This window comes from Lissotriton helveticus, chromosome 5_1 (genome assembly GCF_964261635.1).
Source record: "Lissotriton helveticus chromosome 5_1, aLisHel1.1, whole genome shotgun sequence".
Lineage (NCBI taxonomy): Eukaryota > Metazoa > Chordata > Amphibia > Caudata > Salamandridae > Lissotriton > Lissotriton helveticus.
This window is the reverse complement of record NC_136065.1, coordinates 478,788,731-478,813,293: the sequence shown is the minus strand read 5'-3', so window position 1 is coordinate 478,813,293 and position 24,563 is coordinate 478,788,731.

Genomic DNA, 24,563 nt, shown 5'->3' with positions numbered 1-24,563 from the left:
TGCACTCCACACCACCCTGGGTTAGACACTGGCTATATGCAAATCAGCTCTGACCCTGTGCCTCATGGGAACAGTCCAGTCCGAACTACCAAGCCATGTCTTTCCCAGACCGGAATCAAGCATCCAAGGACTGGTTTCTGGCTATCAGCCTTCATCAGCCTGGATAGCTTGACTCCAGTGGTGTGGAGAGCCTGGGACTCACGTCTGAGCATACCCAGCCCACTCGGGGTGAAAATTGCAAAAAACACAGTTGATGGACAGAATGTAGAACAATGTCATACATTCACCCCAGTACAAGGATCTGGGCCTAAATCCATCGTTTTTTGCACTCCACACCACCCTGGGTTAGACACTGGCTATATGCAAATCAGCTCTGACCCTGTGCCTCATGGGAACAGTCCAGTCCGAACTACCAAGCCATGTCTTTCCCAGACCGGAATCAAGCATCCAAGGACCGGTTTCTGGCTATCAGCCTTCATCAGCCTGGATAGCTTGACTCCAGTGGTGTGGAGAGCCTGGGACTCACGTCTGAGCATACCCAGCCCACTCGGGGTGAAAATTGCAAAAAACACAGTTGATGGACAGAATGTAGAACAATGTCATACATTTACCCCAGTACAAGGATCTAGGCCTAAATCCATAGTTTTTTGCACTCCACACCACCCTGGGTTAGACACTGGCTATATGCAAATCAGCAATTCCGGTCCAAGGAAGACATGGCTTGGCAGTTCGGGCTGGACTGTTCCCATGAGGCACAGGGTCAAGGCTGATTTGCATATGGCCATGTCTGAATTGGGGTGGTGTTGTGAGCAAAAAAACGATGGATTTAGGCCCAGATCTCTGTACTGGGGTGAATGTATGACATTGTTCTGCATTCTGTCCATCAACTGTTGTTTTGCATTTGTCACCCCGAGTGGGACTGGTATGCTCAGACGTGAGTCCCGTGCTCTCCACACGACTGGAGTCAAGCTATCCTGGCTGAAGACGGCTGATAGCCAGAAACCGGTCCTAGGATGCTTGATTCCGGTCCAAGGAAGACATGGCTTGGCAGTTCGGGCTGGACTGTTCCCATGAGGCACAGGGTCAAGGCTAATTTGCTTATGGCCATGTGTGTATCGGGGTGGTGTGGTGAGCAAAAAAACGATGGATTTAGGCCCAGATCTCTGTACTGGGGTGAATGTATGACATTGTTCTGCATTCTGTCCATCAACTGTTGTTTTGCATTTGTCACCCCGAGTGGGACCGGTATGCTCAGACGTGAGTCCCGTGCTCTCCACACCACTGGAGTCAAGCTATCCTGGCTGAAGACGGCTGATAGCCAGAAACCGGTCCTAGGATGCTTGATTCCGGTCCAAGGAAGACATGGCTTGGCAGTTCGGGCTGGACTGTTCCCATGAGGCACAGGGTCAAGGCTGATTTGCATATGGCCATGTCTGAATTGGGGTGGTGTGGTGAGCAAAAAAACGATGGATTTAGGCCCAGATCTCTGTACTGGGGTGAATGTATGACATTGTTCTGCATTCTGTCCATCAACTGTTGTTTTTTATTTGTCACCCCGAGTGGGACGGGTTTGCTCAGACGTGAGTCCCGTGCTCTCCACACCACTGGAGTCAAGCTATCCTGGCTGAAGACGGCTGATAGCCAGAAACCGGTCCTAGGATGCTTGATTCCGGTCCAAGGAAGACATGGCTTGGCAGTTCGGGCTGGACTGTTCCCATGAGGCACAGGGTCAAGGCTGATTTGCATATGGCCATGTCTGAATTGGGGTGGTGTGGTGAGCAAAAAAATGATGGATTTAGGCCCAGATCTCTGTACTGGGGTGAATGTATGACATTGTTCTGCATTCTGTCCATCAACTGTTGTTTTGCATTTGTCACCCCGAGTGGGACGGGTATGCTCAGACATGAGTCCCGTGCTCTCCACACCACTGGAGTCAAGCTATCCTGGCTGAAGACGGCTGATAGCCGGAAACCGGTCCTAGGATGCTTGATTCCGGTCCAAGGAAGACATGGCTTGGCAGTTCGGGCTGGACTGTTCCCATGAGGCACAGGGTCAAGGCTGATTTGCATATGGCCATGTCTGAATTGGGGTGGTGTGGTGAGCAAAAAAACGATGGATTTAGGCCCAGATCTCTGTACTGGGGTGAATGTATGACATTGTTCTGCATTCTGTCCATCAACTGTTGTTTTGCATTTGTCACCCTGAGTGGGACGGGTATGCTCAGACGTGAGTCCCGTGCTCTCCACACCACTGGAGTCAAGCTCTCCTGGCTGAAGACGGCTGATAGCCAGAAACCGGTCCTAGGATGCTTGATTCCGGTCCAAGGAAGACATGGCTTGGCAGTTCGGGCTGGACTGTTCCCATGAGGCACAGGGTCAAGGCTGATTTGCATATGGCCATGTCTGAATTGGGGTGGTGTGGTGAGCAAAAAAACGATGGATTTAGGCCCAGATCTCTGTACTGGGGTGAATGTATGACATTGTTCTGCATTCTGTCCATCAACTGTTGTTTTGCATTTGTCACCCTGAGTGGGACGGGTATGCTCAGACGTGAGTCCCGTGCTCTCCACACCACTGGAGTCAAGCTCTCCTGGCTGAAGACGGCTGATAGCCAGAAACCGGTCCTAGGATGCTTGATTCCGGTCCAAGGAAGACATGGCTTGGCAGTTCGGGCTGGACTGTTCCCATGAGGCACAGGGTCAAGGCTGATTTGCATATGGCCATGTCTGAATTGGGGTGGTGTGGTGAGCAAAAAAACGATGGATTTAGGCCCAGATCTCTGTACTGGGGTGAATGTATGACATTGTTCTGCATTCTGTCCATCAACTGTTGTTTTGCATTTGTCACCCCGAGTGGGACCGGTATGCTCAGACGTGAGTCCCGTGCTCTCCACACCACTGGAGTCAAGCTATCCTGGCTGAAGACGGCTGATAGCCAGAAACCGGTCCTAGGATGCTTGATTCCGGTCCAAGGAAGACATGGCTTGGCAGTTCGGGCTGGACTGTTCCCATGAGGCACAGGGTCAAGGCTGATTTGCATATGGCCATGTCTGAATTGGGGTGGTGTGGTGAGCAAAAAAACGATGGATTTAGGCCCAGATCTCTGTACTGGGGTGAATGTATGACATTGTTCTGCATTCTGTCCATCAACTGTTGTTTTTTATTTGTCACCCCGAGTGGGACGGGTTTGCTCAGACGTGAGTCCCGTGCTCTCCACACCACTGGAGTCAAGCTATCCTGGCTGAAGACGGCTGATAGCCAGAAACCGGTCCTAGGATGCTTGATTCCGGTCCAAGGAAGACATGGCTTGGCAGTTCGGGCTGGACTGTTCCCATGAGGCACAGGGTCAAGGCTGATTTGCATATGGCCATGTCTGAATTGGGGTGGTGTGGTGAGCAAAAAAATGATGGATTTAGGCCCAGATCTCTGTACTGGGGTGAATGTATGACATTGTTCTGCATTCTGTCCATCAACTGTTGTTTTGCATTTGTCACCCCGAGTGGGACGGGTATGCTCAGACATGAGTCCCGTGCTCTCCACACCACTGGAGTCAAGCTATCCTGGCTGAAGACGGCTGATAGCCGGAAACCGGTCCTAGGATGCTTGATTCCGGTCCAAGGAAGACATGGCTTGGCAGTTCGGGCTGGACTGTTCCCATGAGGCACAGGGTCAAGGCTGATTTGCATATGGCCATGTCTGAATTGGGGTGGTGTGGTGAGCAAAAAAACGATGGATTTAGGCCCAGATCTCTGTACTGGGGTGAATGTATGACATTGTTCTGCATTCTGTCCATCAACTGTTGTTTTGCATTTGTCACCCTGAGTGGGACGGGTATGCTCAGACGTGAGTCCCGTGCTCTCCACACCACTGGAGTCAAGCTCTCCTGGCTGAAGACGGCTGATAGCCAGAAACCGGTCCTAGGATGCTTGATTCCGGTCCTAGGAAGACATGGCTTGGCAGTTCGGGCTGGACTGTTCCCATGAGGCACAGGGTCAAGGCTGATTTGCATATGGCCATGTCTGAATTGGGGTGGTGTGGTGAGCAAATAAACGATGGATTTAGGCCCAGATCTCTGTACTGGGGTGAATGTATGACATTGTTCTGCATTCTGTCCATCAACTGTTGTTTTGCATTTGTCACCCTGAGTGGGACGGGTATGCTCAGACGTGAGTCCCGTGCTCTCCACACCACTGGAGTCAAGCTCTCCTGGCTGAAGACGGCTGATAGCCAGAAACCGGTCCTAGGATGCTTGATTCCGGTCCAAGGAAGACATGGCTTGGCAGTTCGGGCTGGACTGTTCCCATGAGGCACAGGGTCAAGGCTGATTTGCATATGGCCATGTCTGAATTGGGGTGGTGTGGTGAGCAAATAAACGATGGATTTAGGCCCAGATCTCTGTACTGGGGTGAATGTATGACATTGTTCTGCATTCTGTCCATCAACTGTTGTTTTGCATTTGTCACCCCGAGAGGGACGGGTATGCTCAGACGTGAGTCCCGTGCTCTCCACACCACTGGAGTCAAGCTATCCTGGCTGAAGACGGCTGATAGCCAGAAACTGGTCCTAGGATGCTTGATTCCGGTCCAAGGAAGACATGGCTTGGCAGTTCGGGCTGGACTGTTCCCATGAGGCACAGGGTCAAGGCTGATTTGCATATGGCCATGTCTGAATTGGGGTGGTGTGGTGAGCAAAAAAACGATGGATTTAGGCCCAGATCTCTGTACTGGGGTGAATGTATGACATTGTTCTGCATTCTGTCCATCAACTGTTGTTTTTTATTTGTCACCCCGAGTGGGACGGGTTTGCTCAGACGTGAGTCCCGTGCTCTCCACACCACTGGAGTCAAGCTATCCTGGCTGAAGACGGCTGATAGCCAGAAACCGGTCCTAGGATGCTTGATTCCGGTCCAAGGAAGACATGGCTTGGCAGTTCGGGCTGGACTGTTCCCATGAGGCACAGGGTCAAGGCTGATTTGCATATGGCCATGTCTGAATTGGGGTGGTGTGGTGAGCAAAAAAACGATGGATTTAGGCCCAGATCTCTGTACTGGGGTGAATGTATGACATTGTTCTGCATTCTGTCCATCAACTGTTGTTTTGCATTTGTCACCCCGAGTGGGACTGGTATGCTCAGACGTGAGTCCCGTGCTCTCCACACGACTGGAGTCAAGCTATCCTGGCTGAAGACGGCTGATAGCCAGAAACCGGTCCTAGGATGCTTGATTCCGGTCCAAGGAAGACATGGCTTGGCAGTTCGGGCTGGACTGTTCCCATGAGGCACAGGGTCAAGGCTAATTTGCTTATGGCCATGTGTGTATCGGGGTGGTGTGGTGAGCAAAAAAACGATGGATGTAGGCCCAGATCTCTGTACTGGGGTGAATGTATGACATTGTTCTGCATTCTGTCCATCAACTGTTGTTTTGCATTTGTCACCCCGAGTGGGACCGGTATGCTCAGACGTGAGTCCCGTGCTCTCCACACCACTGGAGTCAAGCTATCCTGGCTGAAGACGGCTGATAGCCAGAAACCGGTCCTAGGATGCTTGATTCCGGTCCAAGGAAGACATGGCTTGGCAGTTCGGGCTGGACTGTTCCCATGAGGCACAGGGTCAAGGCTGATTTGCATATGGCCATGTCTGAATTGGGGTGGTGTGGTGAGCAAAAAAACGATGGATTTAGGCCCAGATCTCTGTACTGGGGTGAATGTATGACATTGTTCTGCATTCTGTCCATCAACTGTTGTTTTTTATTTGTCACCCCGAGTGGGACGGGTTTGCTCAGACGTGAGTCCCGTGCTCTCCACACCACTGGAGTCAAGCTATCCTGGCTGAAGACGGCTGATAGCCAGAAACCGGTCCTAGGATGCTTGATTCCGGTCCAAGGAAGACATGGCTTGGCAGTTCGGGCTGGACTGTTCCCATGAGGCACAGGGTCAAGGCTGATTTGCATATGGCCATGTCTGAATTGGGGTGGTGTGGTGAGCAAAAAAACGATGGATTTAGGCCCAGATCTCTGTACTGGGGTGAATGTATGACATTGTTCTGCATTCTGTCCATCGACTGTTGTTTTGCATTTGTCACCCCGAGTGGGACGGGTATGCTCAGACATGAGTCCCGTGCTCTCCACACCACTGGAGTCAAGCTATCCTGGCTGAAGACGGCTGATAGCCGGAAACCGGTCCTAGGATGCTTGATTCCGGTCCAAGGAAGACATGGCTTGGCAGTTCGGGCTGGACTGTTCCCATGAGGCACAGGGTCAAGGCTGATTTGCATATGGCCATGTCTGAATTGGGGTGGTGTGGTGAGCAAAAAAACGATGGATTTAGGCCCAGATCTCTGTACTGGGGTGAATGTATGACATTGTTCTGCATTCTGTCCATCAACTGTTGTTTTGCATTTGTCACCCTGAGTGGGACGGGTATGCTCAGACGTGAGTCCCGTGCTCTCCACACCACTGGAGTCAAGCTCTCCTGGCTGAAGACGGCTGATAGCCAGAAACCGGTCCTAGGATGCTTGATTCCGGTCCAAGGAAGACATGGCTTGGCAGTTCGGGCTGGACTGTTCCCATGAGGCACAGGGTCAAGGCTGATTTGCATATGGCCATGTCTGAATTGGGGTGGTGTGGTGAGCAAAAAAACGATGGATTTAGGCCCAGATCTCTGTACTGGGGTGAATGTATGACATTGTTCTGCATTCTGTCCATCAACTGTTGTTTTGCATTTGTCACCCCGAGTGGGACGGGTATGCTCAGACGTGAGTCCCGTGCTCTCCACACCACTGGAGTCAAGCTATCCTGGCTGAAGACGGCTGATAGCCAGAAACCGGTCCTAGGATGCTTGATTCCGGTCCAAGGAAGACATGGCTTGGCAGTTCGGGCTGGACTGTTCCCATGAGGCACAGGGTCAAGGCTGATTTGCATATGGCCATGTCTGAATTGGGGTGGTGTGATGAGCAAAAAAACGATGGATTTAGGCCCAGATCTCTGTACTGGGGTGAATGTATGACATTGTTCTGCATTCTGTCCATCAACTGTTGTTTTGCACCTTGGTGGTTGAGGCACAAGAGATGTTCGGATCAGAGGTATTCTATTATTGGGTTCAGTTCCCACCTGCCGATCTGGTGACTAAATTGTTCCACACATACATTGTAGTGGAACCACCAGAAGAATACATTCCATACGAAGACATTGTAGTCCTGTTAACTTACCAGCAGCATAAAAGCTAGTTTAAAGGCGCCCTCCCACACACAACATCTGTCATGAGACTCGGTCCACTCAGCATAGAAGGAGCGACCTGGCCAGTCTTAGAAACATACACTCCACATCCCAAAATAGATAGACTACCAGTGGATGAAGTCCGTAAAATATACAAAGACATAGTCAGGCTATACAGACACATTGTGCAGTTTGTCATGTGAACATTAACAGTCCAACCTGCGGGAAATGCTCCAGCTGGTCCACATCAGATAACACCTACAATTAAACCACAGACACTGAAATCAGTAATAGGGACAATCCCTTCCAAACGGGACAAATTCCATTCTGGATAGCACAAAAAATTGCACAGCTGGAAGCAGTATTTCCCCATACAAGTCAGAAGGAAAAACAAAGAATGCTAACCATTTGCTTGCCAATGGGATGGTTCCCTCGATCGAGGATTGCACCACTTGGGGAACAATTTTTGCCAACGTCTCTGCAATAATGCTGAGCAACATAAAGGGGGAGGCAGCAGCAGTGGTCATACACAGCCGCCTAAAGGAAATAGCACCAAGAAATAGGGAGCGAGACTTACCAAAAATTATCGAAGAAACCTATGCTGAATTAGGTAGATCATTTGGGAACAAAAGCAGGGAAGCCACAAATGGCGGGTAGCCCCGACAAGGAGAACTCAAAGCAAGCACCCACTTCTTCTAAAAAGAAATGGGAAAACAAGAGTACTAAAAATAACAATTCAGAAAAGAATTCACGATCTTGGGTTGGATCTCCCCAACGAGAGTTCTCTGAAAAATGGTACAACCTTAGGAATTATGATAACATTAGGAAACCTGATAGGTATCTGGACACTGATACACATTCATTTAGTTCCTTCCAGGGTTCATCAAAAAACTCGGAGAGGGATTGACGATCGGAACAAACAACAGAAGATCGACCAAGAGAAAAAAGGGAAACACATCTCACTTCAGATTATATTATCAAAAAGGAAGATCAACCTAAGACAAAACCTTAATTTAAAAAAGAAGAAAGTAGCTGGCTTAAAAATTAGACATGCCCAGGCTACTGAGAACTCAGCTTCGGAATAGGGAATGGGCTCTGACGATGCTAGACAGCATGAAAGAAGTAACAATAGCTCACCAGAATCTGAAGTATTTTCCGGTGACAGCACTATTGGATGAACACATCACAGTGGAAACACCTGATACCAGAGTTAGTGTCCCACAAGATTGTATAAAATTACACTTCAAATAGACGGCGATATCTCATGTAAGGTTAAAAGTCTCTTTTGGGTGAATTTGACCTTTGGATATGACATACTGCTAGCAGAAAAAGATTGCCCGCCTGAATTTGTGGTAGATTGACCAAAAGGGGAAAGCGTCATTCTGCCTGTGTTCTCCGACCTCGTTCCAGAATCATTAAAACATTAATACGCACAAGTGCTAGCTCCAGCATTATACCACAACCATGTAGAGTCGGACATGGAGTCTACCCACCACAAAATCCCATTAAAATCTACTCTAAATCCACAGAGAAAGTACCCTATAAAAAACAATGCAAAAAGACATGACAAAGAAATCTTAGACCAACTCGACTATCAAGGTGTGATTGAGACTTTCACCTCCCTGATGAATAATCCTTTGTTTCCAGTAATGAAACCTGACAACACATACCGTCTAGTTTTAGATTACCGACATTTGAACATATGCACACGAACATTTGCATATCAAAATGCACATAGTGCTGCATTAATGAATAATATTGTGCGGAAAAAAATACAAAACAACATTAGATATCTCAAATGGATTCTTCTGCCAGAATATAGCTCCAGAAAGCAGATATTTGACAGCATTTTCTCCACTCAGCTAAATGTTTGTCGATTGCACCAAGGGTATAAGCACAGCCGAGGGCTATTCTCGGCAAGAGTGTCAGAATTATTACAAACATGTGAAGAAGAGGCTGTGCCCTATGTAGATGTCATCTAACTGATGGACGATGAATTACTTGAACACTCGAGCAAGGTGGACACTACAATTGTGGGATTCGTCAATTTGGGCTACAAATGTAATTTTAAAAAATAAAAAATTGTCCATATCAATATCCTATTTTTGGGATATGATCTGTGAAGTGCAGGCAAAAGCCTAGCAGCCAACTTTTTAGAAAAGTGTGCGCTGCTCCAAACTCCTAAGACTCTCAAAGATTTGCATTCCATTTTAGGATTTCTACATTTTGGAGGAACATACATTCTAGATTACACAGAAAGAGTAAAACCTTTCTCGGAACAGATTTCATACCACATCAGTGGACACAGCAACACACAGACACTCTCAGTTCAGTTCAGGCTGACATGATAGCATCTACACATTTGCACACATGTATGAATACCACTAACTTGGTGATCCGGGTCGTCCCCGGATTATCTAGATATACTTACCTCACGTTCAATGAAGGTGAGGCAGTTCCAATTGCATACAAATCACATTTTTACACAAATTCTGAAATGCGATTTGTGGCAACTGAACAAATATTGACCACAGTACAGACTGCTGTAGTGAGGGAAAGAGCACTACCACAGAGGAAACGAATAATTGTTGTAACCCCAGTACCAACTTTAGAAGCTGTTACCAAAGCAAGCATTCCAAATGCAAAAGCACTGCATCCACGATGGATTCAATGGGCTAATTCTCTCACTGCAACAGATGTAGATTACAAATACGATTCTACACTAAAAACACAAACATTCCTGAAGTACGAACAATAATACCCTCTCCCAAATGAAATCTTGCCTCTAGAGAAATATGAATACATCATTTATACTGATGGATCTGCTCAGCCTGCCATAGGAAGTGAACAACAGTATAGCGCTGCATGTGCTATCATGAAGGGTCGGATGCGGGTCGGTAAGTTCCATCCCAGCAATATGACTACGCAATCTCTAGGAGATTGTACAGCTCAATTGGCAGAGCTGAAAGCCCTGATATTGGCACTTCAGTACACTGATCGGGAATTCCCCACACTGATAGTGTGCCATTCGTTTTACAATGTGCAGTCTTACAATGAACATCTTCATTACTGGGGCCAGAATGGTTTTAGAGATTCCGAGGGTTGCACAATTAAACATAAATTATAATAGGAACAGGTGGCAAAGCTGAAAGCATGCCTGCCACGGGCTCAAGTTATTCACACATTGAGTCACCAGTGTGTTGGCATACACATTGCAGGGAATTCACTGGCTGATAACGCCGCCAAGGTGACAGTGCGAACTGCTGTTGTTGCTGCAATCACGCATTCTAGCACAAGGATAGACGGAGAACTACTGATAGCTGTCAATGCCTCAAAGAGCGTCTTTGCCATCCCGAAAGGCTTTCCACTCAAATATTCCTATAAATTAGATGCGCAAAACACACCATAGTATGCTCAAAATCCAGGAGTGGGGGATAGAGTTATACCAAACATGGACCGCAGATTAGGTTTAATACTAGCTGCACACGAGGGTCTGGGCTCTTAACATGAAGGAGTCACTGCTGCAGCATCATTACTGAAATGGCGATCGAGTGGCCAAGTTTCTCTAAACAAACAAAGGCTTATGTCTTATAGTGCTACATCTGTTGGCAGATGAAAGGTCCCACCGTAGCATGGCCACCACAAACACCATTACCCACTTCAGACAGACCTCTTGCATGTCACTGCTGCCACTTAAATTCAGACGGGGCTTACAAGTACATCTTGGTGGCAGTAGATTCATGCTCTACATTTATGGGTTTGGCCTCAGCGCTCGGCTGACGCTTGAACTGTTATAAAGGATTTTCGAGTTTTCAGGACATATGCAACTTGTTCATTACATTCCGACCGTGGCCCTATGTTTAGCTCTCGGGCTTACAAGGAAGCCATGGAAAGTATGGGCGTGGCCTTGCAGTATTGCTCTCCCTAACATCCCGAGGGAAATTCGGTGGCGGAGAGGAAAAACCGTGACCTAAATCAGTCCTTGACCTTGATTGTGATAGCACAGTGGCAGATGTAAAACCATTTGAATTGAATGATCGTTTGGCTGTTTTACAGGAACTCAATGAATTCCGGGCATTACAGAGCAATGTCCAAGTAAAACGCACCGCCACTGGGGAAGTGAAACCGGTTCCAGCAAGACCTGTGTGGGTACCAAACGTTGGGGACCTGGTCAGAGAAAACATTGTGGGCAACAACGAGTTTGAACCATCCTACAGAACACCTGTACCTGTCCTGGTGGTTCAAGGAACAAGAACAGAACTTCTTCAGCCTCTTGCCGGTCGAAAAGAAAAACGATTTGTCTCCATTGATCTGATCAAACCACACTATGTGGCCGAGATCTCCTCTTACTACTATACAGGAAGTTCAGATGGAAAGACTAATAACGTTCCAAGACTCCTCTGCGCAAGATGCCGGAGTAGCCAATAATGGAGTATGAATTACACCTGTTGAAACAGAGCAACATCCAAATGAAAATGAAACGCAAATTGTAATTCGGCCCAATATGAACTTTACATCAGCATGCCTTCACAAGAAGCAACTGCCAGTTCTACAAATACTACTGAGCTCCCAAGGATAGATCAAACTGCGTCTGGCTACTTCATCAACTTTGATGACTTTTCTTCAAATCCAAGTGAACCTGAGTAAACGCCATCCATTTCAAAGAAAGAACAATTTCGACAATTCTATCTCTGGCTGAAAAAGATTTACTTTCTGTCCCCTTGGTTGTATCTTTGGTTTGCATTAGGGATTCTGTTCCTGTTATTTGGATTGGTATAGTTACAGTCTTTTTCCTACTACTGAATGGACATTACCTCCCACAATTCTCTACAGTCCAACCTGTGAACTTGGTCTTGAAACCACACACGTCATCCCACCGTGAACAAAGAGTATTTTTTTATTTATTTATTAATAAACTGCATGATTACTTAAAATCTTTACAGTATAAAAAAATAAAAAGCTTTATGAACGTCCGACTCCCCCCTCACCCAAGTTCCATCCAAACATAAAAATGAAAATCACTTTGAGTTAAAATACTAACATATTAATCCTGATTAGCTGTCCAAAACAGAGTTCTTTTTAAAAGGAGTGATGTATAGGTTGTACAAGTGTTTCCCAGCTGATAAGGGGAGGCACATGAAAGTTCGGTAGAGTCAATTCATGTACCAGGGGCTGTTAACGAAAGATGGACTCTTCGTAGATCTTTAAACCAGCCCAGGTTGGATAACTGGGGCGGAAGGCTTCCGGTTACTTTGCAGACAATGCCGTTAAGTGGGAGTCGAGTGCCATTTTTACCTGGTATATACATTTCCCAACTCTGGCTATCAAACAGGTCGTGGAGACTGAGAGGCACCAGTCCGAAGCCTCTCTGCAAGTTCTATAGTCCGTGTTCCGTAAAATCGGGAGCAGCAAGCAATGGCGGTCATTGGCCAGCTTTGTGCAGCAGCACAGCAAGTGTAGCCAGGATTCTTTACGGTAATTGCATAGACGACAGGCCAAGGTGCCATCCGTACGGGCCCATTTGGGGTTGAAGTCCATGATCCTGAGGGCCAAAAGTCGAAAGTACAAAATTTTTTTTCTCGCGTAGGTGGATACTGGATCTTGCAGGTAAAGTTGGGGTTTACCTGGAATATATGATTTGTCCAGGGCCTGAGTTAGTGGATTTTGCCGAAGGGATGCAAGGTCAAGTCCAAAGCAGATGATCCGGACTTGTCGCTTAACTGCTTGGGCCCAAGCTGAGAAAGGAATTTCGTGCAGGGGCAAACTCCTTCTTTCGATTTTCAATGCTGCAATAGCTTGTCCTACCTTTGAGTACCAGGGGGAGCCCACCTCATCAAAGATTGATTTTAGGGAGTGCTTTAGCGAATGTTCTGGTGCTTTCAATACTCTAATATAGAGTTTTGAAAGGTCCCCCAGTAATACCAGCTCAGGTCGCTTAAGGCCTATTTCTAGCCTTAATCTAGTGTTCCTTGCGTATCTAGGGGCCTGTAGAACCATCTTATAGGCTTTCGCCTGGGCCGCGTTGACCATTTTGTCAAATGCACCAGGGTAGGCTATGTGCCCATATGCAATGGCAGGGATCAGTTTTGCCCGGAGCACTGTCAACATTGGTTCTGCTGAGGGACTGTCCAAGCGGTGGCATAAGCGTCTTAGCGACAGAATGGTTTTGTCAATTTTAGGTTTAAGCTGCTTCAGATGTTTGGCTGCAGAGGCACTCTCAGAGACCCAGGTGCCCAGATAGTTGTAGGATGGGGCAGTGACGATACGGTGATCTCCCAGAGACCATGAAGCTTCTTTTTTGAGGGGGTATTTGCCAAAAAGGACGATTTTGGTCTTGCCCACGTTGATCCTTAAGTCATTTGACTTATTGTATATTGCCAAAATGTTTAAGGCTCTTTGGAGCCCCACCCTAGTGTGGTCCATGATCACCGTGTCGTCTGCATACTGGAGTGAACAAAGAGACTTGTCCCTATTGAACATTTATGCAGTTCCAGTACCGGATGGTATAGTTTGGGATAGGGTTTCCTGTGACGTATTTGATCCTACTGAAAATTTGAAAATTCACACGTGTTTAAAATTTCAATGAATGATTTCATTACCCCGAGTACACTCTCTGATGATTGGGACATTGAGACTGTAAATACTATGCTTTAAGATTTGGAACAATCTGCTGCATTTTTTTAAAGGGAATTGTATGAAGATACACCTGACCACGATGGTTTGTTTTGTTACCAGCATTATGGTCATCACTTTTTGCATAAAGAACATTGTCCGACACCACCAAAAGATAGTTCTGCCACATTCACACAGAAATAGGCATACTTTTCAGGGTTCAACACATCAGACCCAATGTCATACTACTATAAGTTAGTACAGACTAATGCAACTGTGAAGAAAATGATGCTGACTAACACAAAGCTCATATATTCAGCACCTTTAATCTCCCAACTGTCTATACAAGGTTTCAACTATTGGAGTGACACGATAGACACAAAATCCATCTCGGGACCAGAGATTGGCAGATTCAGGGAACAGAGGCTTTATTCAGAACTTGCCTCATATCGTTACAGATAATATTACTGAGTAGGAGGTAGTGGGAACAATGATAAAGAATGGTACAAACAATTCTTCAGCTCCCCAATTGGAAGGGATGGTTAGTTTGGCCTATTTACACAAACGGGTGTCAGGCAGGATTCAAGGGTATCACAAGAGAGTTTAGTATCCACAGGCCTGCCCATGCTATGTACACATAGGCTATCGAGGGGCACGGATTTCTTATAGTGTTGGGAAATTGTGCCTAGAATGGCTTAAAACCTCAACAACACAACATGTGAAACAACACTTGTCCCTTCTAGCTGACAACATGGATCTTAGGGATTTCTTGTTGGGTCCCAAGAAACTGTGTAAGAAACGCTTCTTATATGCCATCTACAATGAACTGTGGAAAGTTTTCCAACAGGATGCTGCTGAGAGATTACGTGAAATCGATAGGATTAACCTAGACAATACCCTGGCTGTGGTAGGCAATGGTTTGACTACACTATGTTCACGTATTTATTTACTGAGCAACATTGTATCCTCGATAATTGAATTAATGGAAAAAGATTTGCCTATTCCACAGCATGGGCAATCTCAATTACGCTCCAATCACTGCATTCAGGCCACGTGCCATGACAATAAATTAACAGCACAAACCTGTTCTCAGCTTACAATCTGACCGACAGACAGTTGACTATGGCACACATAGATGCAACATACACCATGCTGCTCATTGAAAAAGTTACCTTTCACTGTAGCAGAGTCACCATCTACAGAATGGTTAATGCATGGCTATACCACACTGCCAATCACGACATTTCAGTCTCAATACTGCCTTAGATACATCCAAGCAGGCAGGTATAAAGCGTTGGGTGAAGGGGTTATACAGGAAACCTGTGAGTTACCGTATAGATATAGGTGCAGAAATAAGGACACTCAAGTTTTCTGAAGAGGTATTGACTGCAGGAAGGCTTTAAGTGGGTCTTTAGTGTGCAAAGAAGTGTTGCTTCATGGAAAGTGTAATGTGTCAAAAGCAAACTTCTCATGCTACTTGAAAGGCTCCCCAGCTGCCGTGATTCATCCGTTTTTTTAATAACTTTCGAATGGAAGTTATTTAGTGCTGAATGATCAATGCTGTTGTGGAACTGTGCCAGGCATCGCATATTTAGTCACAGTAAACTTCAGGGATGTTTGCTGTAAGCAAGTATTGTTCCCCCGGGTCGCAGAGTTACGGAGGCACCTCTGTGGCCTTCATTGAATGTTTCCAGTATAAGGTTTGATTCACTGAGCAGACTGAAAGCCATGTTGTTTCAACAAAATGTGATCTTAACTTTAGCCCGAGAGACTTTTGATCTCCAGGTTGCAAGGTCTTCAGCAGAGATACAGGCCCTGGTCCTTATGAACTTCCCGATCCATTTTGGAGAAATGGTTCATCGTATCTTTAACATGTCTGATGCGATTGGGATCATACGCTTATTTAAGCGACTTGGATCAGGTCTCTTAACCACCTTTCAGACCATCTTTGGAGTAATTCCAGCTTTCATACACTATACATACTTGGAAGCCTTTTGGAGGGCTTCCTTTGCTTTCGGTAGAGGGTATCCAGATTTTAATACTCTTGCTTCTCAATGGATGTCGCTATTCCTCAAGAAATGGAGAGAACACTGCTGGAACGACGTTATCGTGAGTGCATGGTGTTCTACCTGACTAAACCTCAGCTGCGAGAACTGAGTGAGCATTGGTTTCTGTCATTTCAGACAGTTCTGGCTAGGCTGTGTCATGCTTGTGTTCCATTGCATCTTTTGCCGATTTGGCTGCGTGTTGGACCTGTGTCTGACACTTCAATCTGTTGCTCCGCCGGACATAGAAGCGCCACTGGCGCCTTTGCTGGGCCACATGTACAGTTACCCAAGCGTATTCCCATGTTGATGATAGCATTTCTAGAGCCTCCAAGGGATGCTTCCACTCCTGTTGGAAGGGATATCGGCTCTGCTCCAGAAATACAGGCATCAGCCATGCAGGTATCTCAGTCTTCCCTTGTGGCTGCCGTGGGAACCAGAGATGACCATCTTTGCTCATTGGATATTATACTGGAAGTTGTTGAGGGGCTGCCACCTATGGATACGATGTTCAGCGATGTTGAGTCTTGAGTGCTGGATTCATAAACAATTTGGCCTCTCCTGCGCTGGGACCTGTTTGGCAAACTTTTTAAACGTTTACTAAATTGAAGGTCAAGTGTGACTTTGTTTGATTTTATTTCTCTCTTCTCGCTCCAACTGAGCTTCATTGCTCTCAAGGTGCTCAGTGCAATAATAACAATACAGATGAGTACAGAGGACCTTTTGAATGCTTCTTTAGGGAAAAAGGACTCTTTTAAGGACATTTTTGCAGGCTTTTACCAATGCTTTTTAGTATGTTTTATTATAAGTGATTTTTTAAGCCTTTTAATAATAGCTGTATCATTACACAGCTGACCTTGTTGACCTTTTGATGAGGAGTGGGTGTCATGTATTTTAGGATAGTCCCATCGATGTATACCCCATTTTGACATACATTGTCCCATCCACACGACAATAACAATTCTAAACATGTGACCTTTTACCTAGTAGCTTGCTCCTGACTCCTCGACACCAGGCTCCAAGTTTAAGAATCCCTGTACCTGACGTATATAAAGATGTCCCCAGGCACTGCATATTTCTTCTGTATAAGGGTTTCCAAAACATTTATGATTGTTTTAAAAACATCCATGGTTGTTTTATAACATATCAATTCTAGAAAAAGCCCTGGAGTGACCACTTTAGTATAAAAGACCCTCACTGCCGCCTACAAATTAGAGGAGAATTCATCCCAGGCTGAGACTGGGGTCCGGCATGACAAATCTCGGACACGCAGCGGTCTGACATCCTTTGCGGGTTATCATCCTCGATGCAGAGATGGGATCCTTCATTTTAAACCCCTAAACCATCAGGTGAGGGGGCTGGTTCATCCCTAGGGCTTTCTTGGCTACAGTTAAACATAGCTATACACATATACACATCCAGATTAGGCTAGGAGCATTTAGGCAAATTACTTAGGGCACATATTTTAGGAATATGCAAGTGCTACTGTTTTAATCTGAACTGCTTTTGTTCATCTTATCAGCACTATGGTAGAAATGAATCTACTATTTACTATATAGGTACTAGCAATCTCTTTTGTATGCTTCTGTATCCTGATTGTCACAATACATATGTTTTACACCAGATTGTCACTGGACCAATAAATAATTACTGAAACGTCCTAATCGAGAACCTGTGTATTTTCGGAGAGAAACCAAGCATAGGTGTCTGAGCGAAACGTATTGTACTGTTTTCCATGATCCCTGAGAAATCAGGGTTGTCATGTTCAGGGGTTTCCAAAGACTCCCTACACCACTCTAGAATACAAGGGCGTGGTAGTGACATTGTAGACCTAGCTGGTCTAACGGCTGACATATCCTGTGGGGGTGTCTGGAAGTGGTTGGTACTTCAAGCCCTCAGTTTAAATAATCGAAAACACCCAGGTCCTGGGAGACTCCTAGGGACTACACAACAATAATTGATAACTTTTGTTTGGGACAATGTAGAAATGTCATATTTTGTGTGTAAGGAATTGTCATTTAAAATCCTCTTTATTGGTGTAGTCAGATTTTAAGTCACAATTCTAAAAATGCCTCTTTTAGAAAGTTGTAATTTTCTTGTCCTAACAATTTGTTGCCTGCAACCTGTTTCCTGTGTCAAATGACTAGGTGAAGTTGGCAGTTGGCCTTTGTGTATTCCTTTAAGACAGTCACACTAAAGGGGCACTGGGTGTGGGCAGGGCGGGCCATTTTGACAGATTGGGAGGGACACAGCTGTGTACAGCCACACTCTTCAAAAGGGCTGCTGAGTCAACATACAAAGAACTTCACACTAGTCTTTTGTGCCCCCATACATCCTGGGACAAGGGCAAGGAGGAATACAATTCCAACCCTATCAATGCAGGGAACCTCCAGATGTTTCTTTCATTTCAAAGCTGGCACCAGGTATAAAATTAGGACCCTCAGATACACTCTTCAGTTCACTTCTAGACCTGTGGAAGACTCTCGGAGGACTGCCCCACTGCCTTTGGCCTACTGTGTACTTCAAAGGACTGCCACACTGCACCAAGAGGACTGTGCTGCTGCCTGAAGCTTGACTTGTGACATGATATTCTGCTCAAACCCAAGACCATCACAATGACTCCAAGGGCTAGTTGGCTGCCCTCCTGATCAGATCCTCATGTACAGAAAAGGCTCCCATCCTCTTGAATCTGCAACTGGGACCAGTAGAGCCCCACCAGTCATGGATCATTGGAGGTGGCGCTAAGGTGCCCAAATAGCCCAAATCCAAAACTTAAGACTTAAAATTTTCAGCCAAAAAGTGCTCTGAAAACAGAGAGGAGACCAGGAGCTACCTGCTTACCGCAGTGCATCGCCGGTCGGCCTGACTTTGCAGTAGCTCCCACTGCACTCTTCTCAGCAGCAAATTCTGTTCAGCTCCTCTCAGAAAGGTTGTCCAGCCTCGTGTAGCCCTCATCGGCTACAGCCTGCAGCTCTGGGGCTTATTTTGATGTTGGGCGGACGCCCCGTTGTGAAAATGGGACCGACTGACCCCCGGTCGGCGGTCCTGACCGCCTATTCATGATGCAACTGCACATAGGGCCTCATTAATGAAAACTGCTGCATCGCTGCGTGAAAACAGCCATGCAACAGTTTTCACTGAGCCCTCCTTGCAACATGTTGGATGTGTCATATTTACTGTATCACGCATCATGTCGCAAGGAATGACAGATACGTCAGTATTACTGACGTATCTGTCAGCGAAAAAGTGATGCATTGATGAGGTGTGTCTGAAAACAGACGCAACTCCAGCAATGCGTCCTTTAACATGGAGCAAGCCCCATGTGAAAGGGCCTGCATCAGTCTTACGCCTGCTGTGAGGCAGGCGTAAGATATTGACGCAGAGCGTCCTAGAAGTGGCGCAGTGAAATCTCATAGATTTCACTGTGCCACTTCTATGAGGCTTTTTGTGGGGGAACACACACCCTGCATACATTATACCTGATGCAGGTATATTGTAGTGCAGGGCTTTACAAAATGACGCATCTGCTTAGATGTGTCACTTTGTGAATAGAGCGCAACGCGATGCATTTGTAGCGCCGCCGTTGCGCCACTTTTTGTGACGCAGCAGCTCATAAATATGCATCCATAGTTCAGTCACATACTCCCATTCCTCTATGGGAGCTTGTATTACGGCTGTAACAGGCCGTAACACAAGCTCTAATAGAGGAATGGGAATCTGTGTTCATCCCTGCACCCAGTGACGAGTTGCAGGTATCGAAAGGGGACACCTATGGCACCACCTCCGCCCTCAACCAGTGGCCAAAAACAGAAGGGGCCCTGCTAGGGGCCCCAAATACGCTTTCCGACAGGGTTTTTGTTAGACCTGGCACCAATGGCATGGGTCTCCCCTGCATTTTTTGCTTTTGCCTCCTGAGTTTTTGCTGTGTTTTGGACTCCGTTTGGCTGGTCTAGATGCTTTGGGCACTTTGCCACTGCTGTTCAGTGCCAAAGTGAAAGTCTCCCTTTTTAAATTGTAGTTATGGATTAGTGATTCCATGATTGGCATATTTGATTTACTAGTCAGACCCTATTTCAGTGCACTGTGTGTGCCCATGGCCTGTAAATCACATGCTCCTAGTGGGCTGCAGCCATGATTGTGCCACCCAGAGAAGGAGCCTGTAAAATGTAACTCTGGCCTGCCATTGCAGAGCTAGTGTGCAGTCTCGTACTTCCATGTCGACTTGGCAAATGCACACAGTCGCCAGTCCTTAACCTTCCCTTTTTTTACATGCTAGTCACCCCTAAGGTAGGCCCTAGGTACCCCTGTGGGCAGCGGTCAGTATATGTGAAAGGTAGGACATGCCCTGGTGTGTGTGGCATGTCCTGATAGTGAATTACTGCCAATGTTGTTTTTCACTATTCCATGGCTACCTGTACCCACAGGAGAGAATGGGGAGTTTGTTTATAACATGTTATAAACATCAATATCCCTGAGAACATGGTAGGAAAATAACGTTTAGTATGCCTGAACTCAGAATGTTAAAATGCATCTTTTAGTGAGGGTGATTTTTACATGCTGAGTTTGAAAATACCACTTTTAGAAAATAGGTATTTTCTTACTAAACCATCTAGTGTGCCTCTGCTAGGTTTGTGTATTGCCTGTCTGGCTTTTGGATGATGGGGCTGGAGAGGGTAGTGGCTTCAGAGAGCCTGATGAGTCACGACTGTGCTGAAAGACCTGGGCTGCATTTAGAGTAGGAGGAAGGAGATTTCCTTTCACCTGAATGGGCCTGTCTGCCTTCAACAATGATGTCTATACCTCCTGCCACGAAGCTGCACCAGTGAGGACAGAACTGGTTTTGGCTTGGTATACAAGTGACAAGGGAGAGTGGGGGCTTCCCACCCTGAATCCTGTGGTGCTCCAAGTGAGGTGACGACCTCAATGTTCTTCAATAATAATAAAGTTCAGTAGATTCAACTGATTATTCAAAGTTTGCAAACCTGAGAGTTACAGCCCATTGTAACGCTGCCGACGAGCGTTTGGGATTCTTATTCCCCTGATGAAGGGATGTAAATCCCGAAATGCATTGGGATATTGGTTTCCTTGAAATATATTTGCTAAAACAACTGAACTTTTGAAAAAATGGTACTACAGTCTATATGATGATGAATATATGACTTCAATGGATTAAAACACAACTTTGAATAATCAGTTGAATCTACTGAACTTTATTATTATTGAAGAACATTGAGGTCGTCACCTCACTTGGAGCACCACAGGATTCAGGGTGGGAAGCCCCCACTCTCCCTTGTCACTTGTATACAGTCTTTAGCGTCTCCCCTCAGCCAGAGAGACGACCCCTGTGGCGCCCAGAAATAACTTACCGTGCTTCTAAAGAATACCTTGTTTTGAACTGCCTCTAAAATAGGGTATGCCACACCACCTTTCATTTTTTTTTCATTTTTTTTTTCTTTTTTTTTCATTCATTTTTTTTTCATTTTTTGGCTTGGTTTAGACACTCTCTGCCATCAGAGAACAAATGATTTTTGTGTATGAAAAGAGAGACCCAGACCTAGACTTTTAGATCACTTCTGGGAATCAAGAGGAACCTTTGCAAAGGAGAAGAGCTGAAGAAACTGAGGAGGAATACTGCCCCTGTGCTCATTGTTGTCTGGGGTTGCCTGCAGTGGCTGTTTCTCCAAAGGAAAAGAGAAAGGACTTTGCTTTGTGCTGTGTCCCCTGCTTGAAGAAGATCTCCAAGGGCTTGAAATAGAGCTTGCCTCCTGTTAAGAAGTCTCAGGGACACAAAAGACTTCATGCAACTCTGCTGGTGCTGCTGGACTCTGCCATCTGTGAGTCCTGCCCTTGCCTAAGGTACCTCCTGCAGTCAAAAGGCCTCAGAATTGGGTTTTGCAGCTGCTCGCAAAACCATGCAAAACATCTCGGAACCATCGCCGGGCGATGCTAAGCCACGCCGAGTCCCTCCGGTCGACACAAAGTCTCGCCGCGCAGCCCCCAGCACCAACGATGACGCGAAGCCTTGCAAAGTTGCCTCTCCTCCGGTGTGCAACACATCTCACTGGGGGGCCAAGTGTACAAGAACACCGGGCCGCAGTAAGACACCGAGGCATCAACTCCCCTTCAGTAAGAAACCGACACATCACCTCCCCTTCAGTAAGGAACCGATGCATCACATCCCCTGCGTGGCAGTAAGGAACCGACGCATCACCTCTACTGAAGTAAGGAACCAACGCATTACCTTCCCTGGGCGTAAGGAACCGGCGCATCACCTTCCCTGTGACTGTTTTTGTTTGTGACTGTGACACATCCAAGGTACTTTGTGTTGAAAGTGTTGCATCCATAGTTTGCTATGGACAGAACTGTTTCTATCTTTTGAAAGTCATATTTTGATTACTGTATTGTGGATTTTTGCTGTTTTAGTCTTGTTTGGTTTAGATAAAGATTTCTTATTTTTGGTGTGGTGTTCGTTTGTAGTGTTTTCACTGTATTACTGTTTGTGTTCACAGATGCTTTACACACTGCCTCTAAGATAAGCCTGTCTACTTGTGGCAAGCTACCAATGGGGTGAGCTGGGGTTATTTTAGAAGTGTATCCCCCTTACCCTGACTAGAAGCAAGGGCCCCTATTTGGACAAAGGTACCTACCTCTGCCAACTAGAGACACAAATTTCTAAAAGTTTTCATGTCAGAAAGGCCAGCATGGAAACCCTGCCAGAAACTGTGCATTGTAATCCAGAAGGCAGAAACGCCTTCCATTTGGATTACGGGATGGTCGCCAACTGCAGCCCATCGGAATCCAGCCAGAATGACAATCCAGTGACAATTCCGACTTGATGTAACATAATCAGATGGTCAAAATTGAAACCGACAGTGAGTGTCGGAAAGCCTCCGATGTGAGGTCAGATGCTTTCCGACACTCATCGTAATTGGCCCCTAAGTCTGAATTAGAAATCATCAATGCAACTTCGCCAGTGGCTCCTCGACAACAGCGCCTCTTCGTAGGACACCAACGGCTGCCTTGCCCCACTGACCTTTACCTTCTCAGCTGTTTTTCTATAAAAATTCTTCTAAGTCCGAAAGTATGCTGAGAGCGGTCCCAAACCACTTTGTGTATCCCAACCACACTACATCGGGGTTGGCCATAACTTTCAACTTTGTCCCGGTATGGCGCGACTTGATGACTGTCGGTGCTTTGATCTTTTAGGCACATTTTTCACTTTGAACTTTCGAAATTCATAACTCTGGTTCTAATGATTGGATATTTATTGGTTTGCTGTCAAATAATTAGTTCAAATTATTGTGGGATTTTTCTTGTGTTAGTTCTTCACTTTATCACTGTTTAAGTATTTCACAAATACTTTACACATTCTGTCAAAGTTAAACTGCAATTGTGCCAAGCTACCAGAATGTTAAGCACAGATTAGTTTAGTGACTTTTTATGGTTATTCTGACAAGGACTGTTGCTGTTGCTTGAGAAGGGCTCACATCCCCATGAACCAACAACCCTATTTCTCAAACTCTTGTGCACTTCTCCTCTTGCATTGCTTTCTCCCCTGTGTGCTTCTATCCCACTCCAAATTGCGCTCTCTCTCAACAGTGTGTTTCTGCCCCCTTGCCCTCCACATTGCTTTCTCTTGCCCTGGGTGTGTACGCCTCTTGTGTCCTTTGTGTTGCTTCCGACCCTGTCCTCTCTGATCCTTCCCTCCACTCATGTCCTTTGTGTTGCTTCCACACCTGCTCTCTGTTGCTTCCCCACCCACTTAAAAAAAAAAACGCTGTGGCACTATCGTTTTTCTTTTTGAAACAATGGGGCATATTAGCAAGAACCTCATTAAAATTATCGCAGTTTTAGCTGCAGAAAACTGCCCCTAAAACAGCGAGAATGGACTTGCTAATATGCATTATAGAATTCCAATAGAAGCCCAGGTTAGATGTGCAGGACATCTAACCTGGGCTTCTATTGGAATTCTATAACGCATATTAGCAAGCCCATTATCGCCGTTTTAGCTGCAGTTTTCTGCCGCTAAAACGGCGATAATTTTAATAAGGTTCTTGCTAATATGCCCCAATCTAACTTGGATAGGTAACCAATAAGAAAAAGAAAAGCCCCTGGACATTTTGCAGACTGGTACATGCATAGTGCACATGCTTACATAATGACATGGCCCCTGCGGCAACGTCATAGCACCCTTTTTTGGTTTCCTCTTTAGACTCGCTGTACAGCATGGCTAAGAACCATTGGCAAAGCCAATAGATACCAAAAGCGAAACCTATGTTCTTTGTCAATGCATGTTTTGCTATGGGCGTCGCAGCTAGGGTCTGGCAGAAGTCCTGTAATAGGCACCGATGACTCCAGCCCTTTTCGAACTAAACAAAAAGGCCATTAACGATTTAAAATATATATCTGGGAGCCCAAGACATCGCACTGTATGACCTGCTTTTTGTTTTCCCTACAGGTGGGTTCTTTGTATTAAAGAGTCTTGGAAGCCTGACATTCTTCGTGGGGACTGGCAATCACAGGACAGACCTGCTGAGCCAAAATTAGTGGATGTGGGACCCAAGCAGCAACTACCTGTCAAGTTTGGCATTTGAAAGTGCTGAGGCAATGCTTGTATGCCAACCTGCAACCATTAATGAGGTCTCATACACAACATCACAAACCTACACACAAACACCCATACAAATACAAATAATGA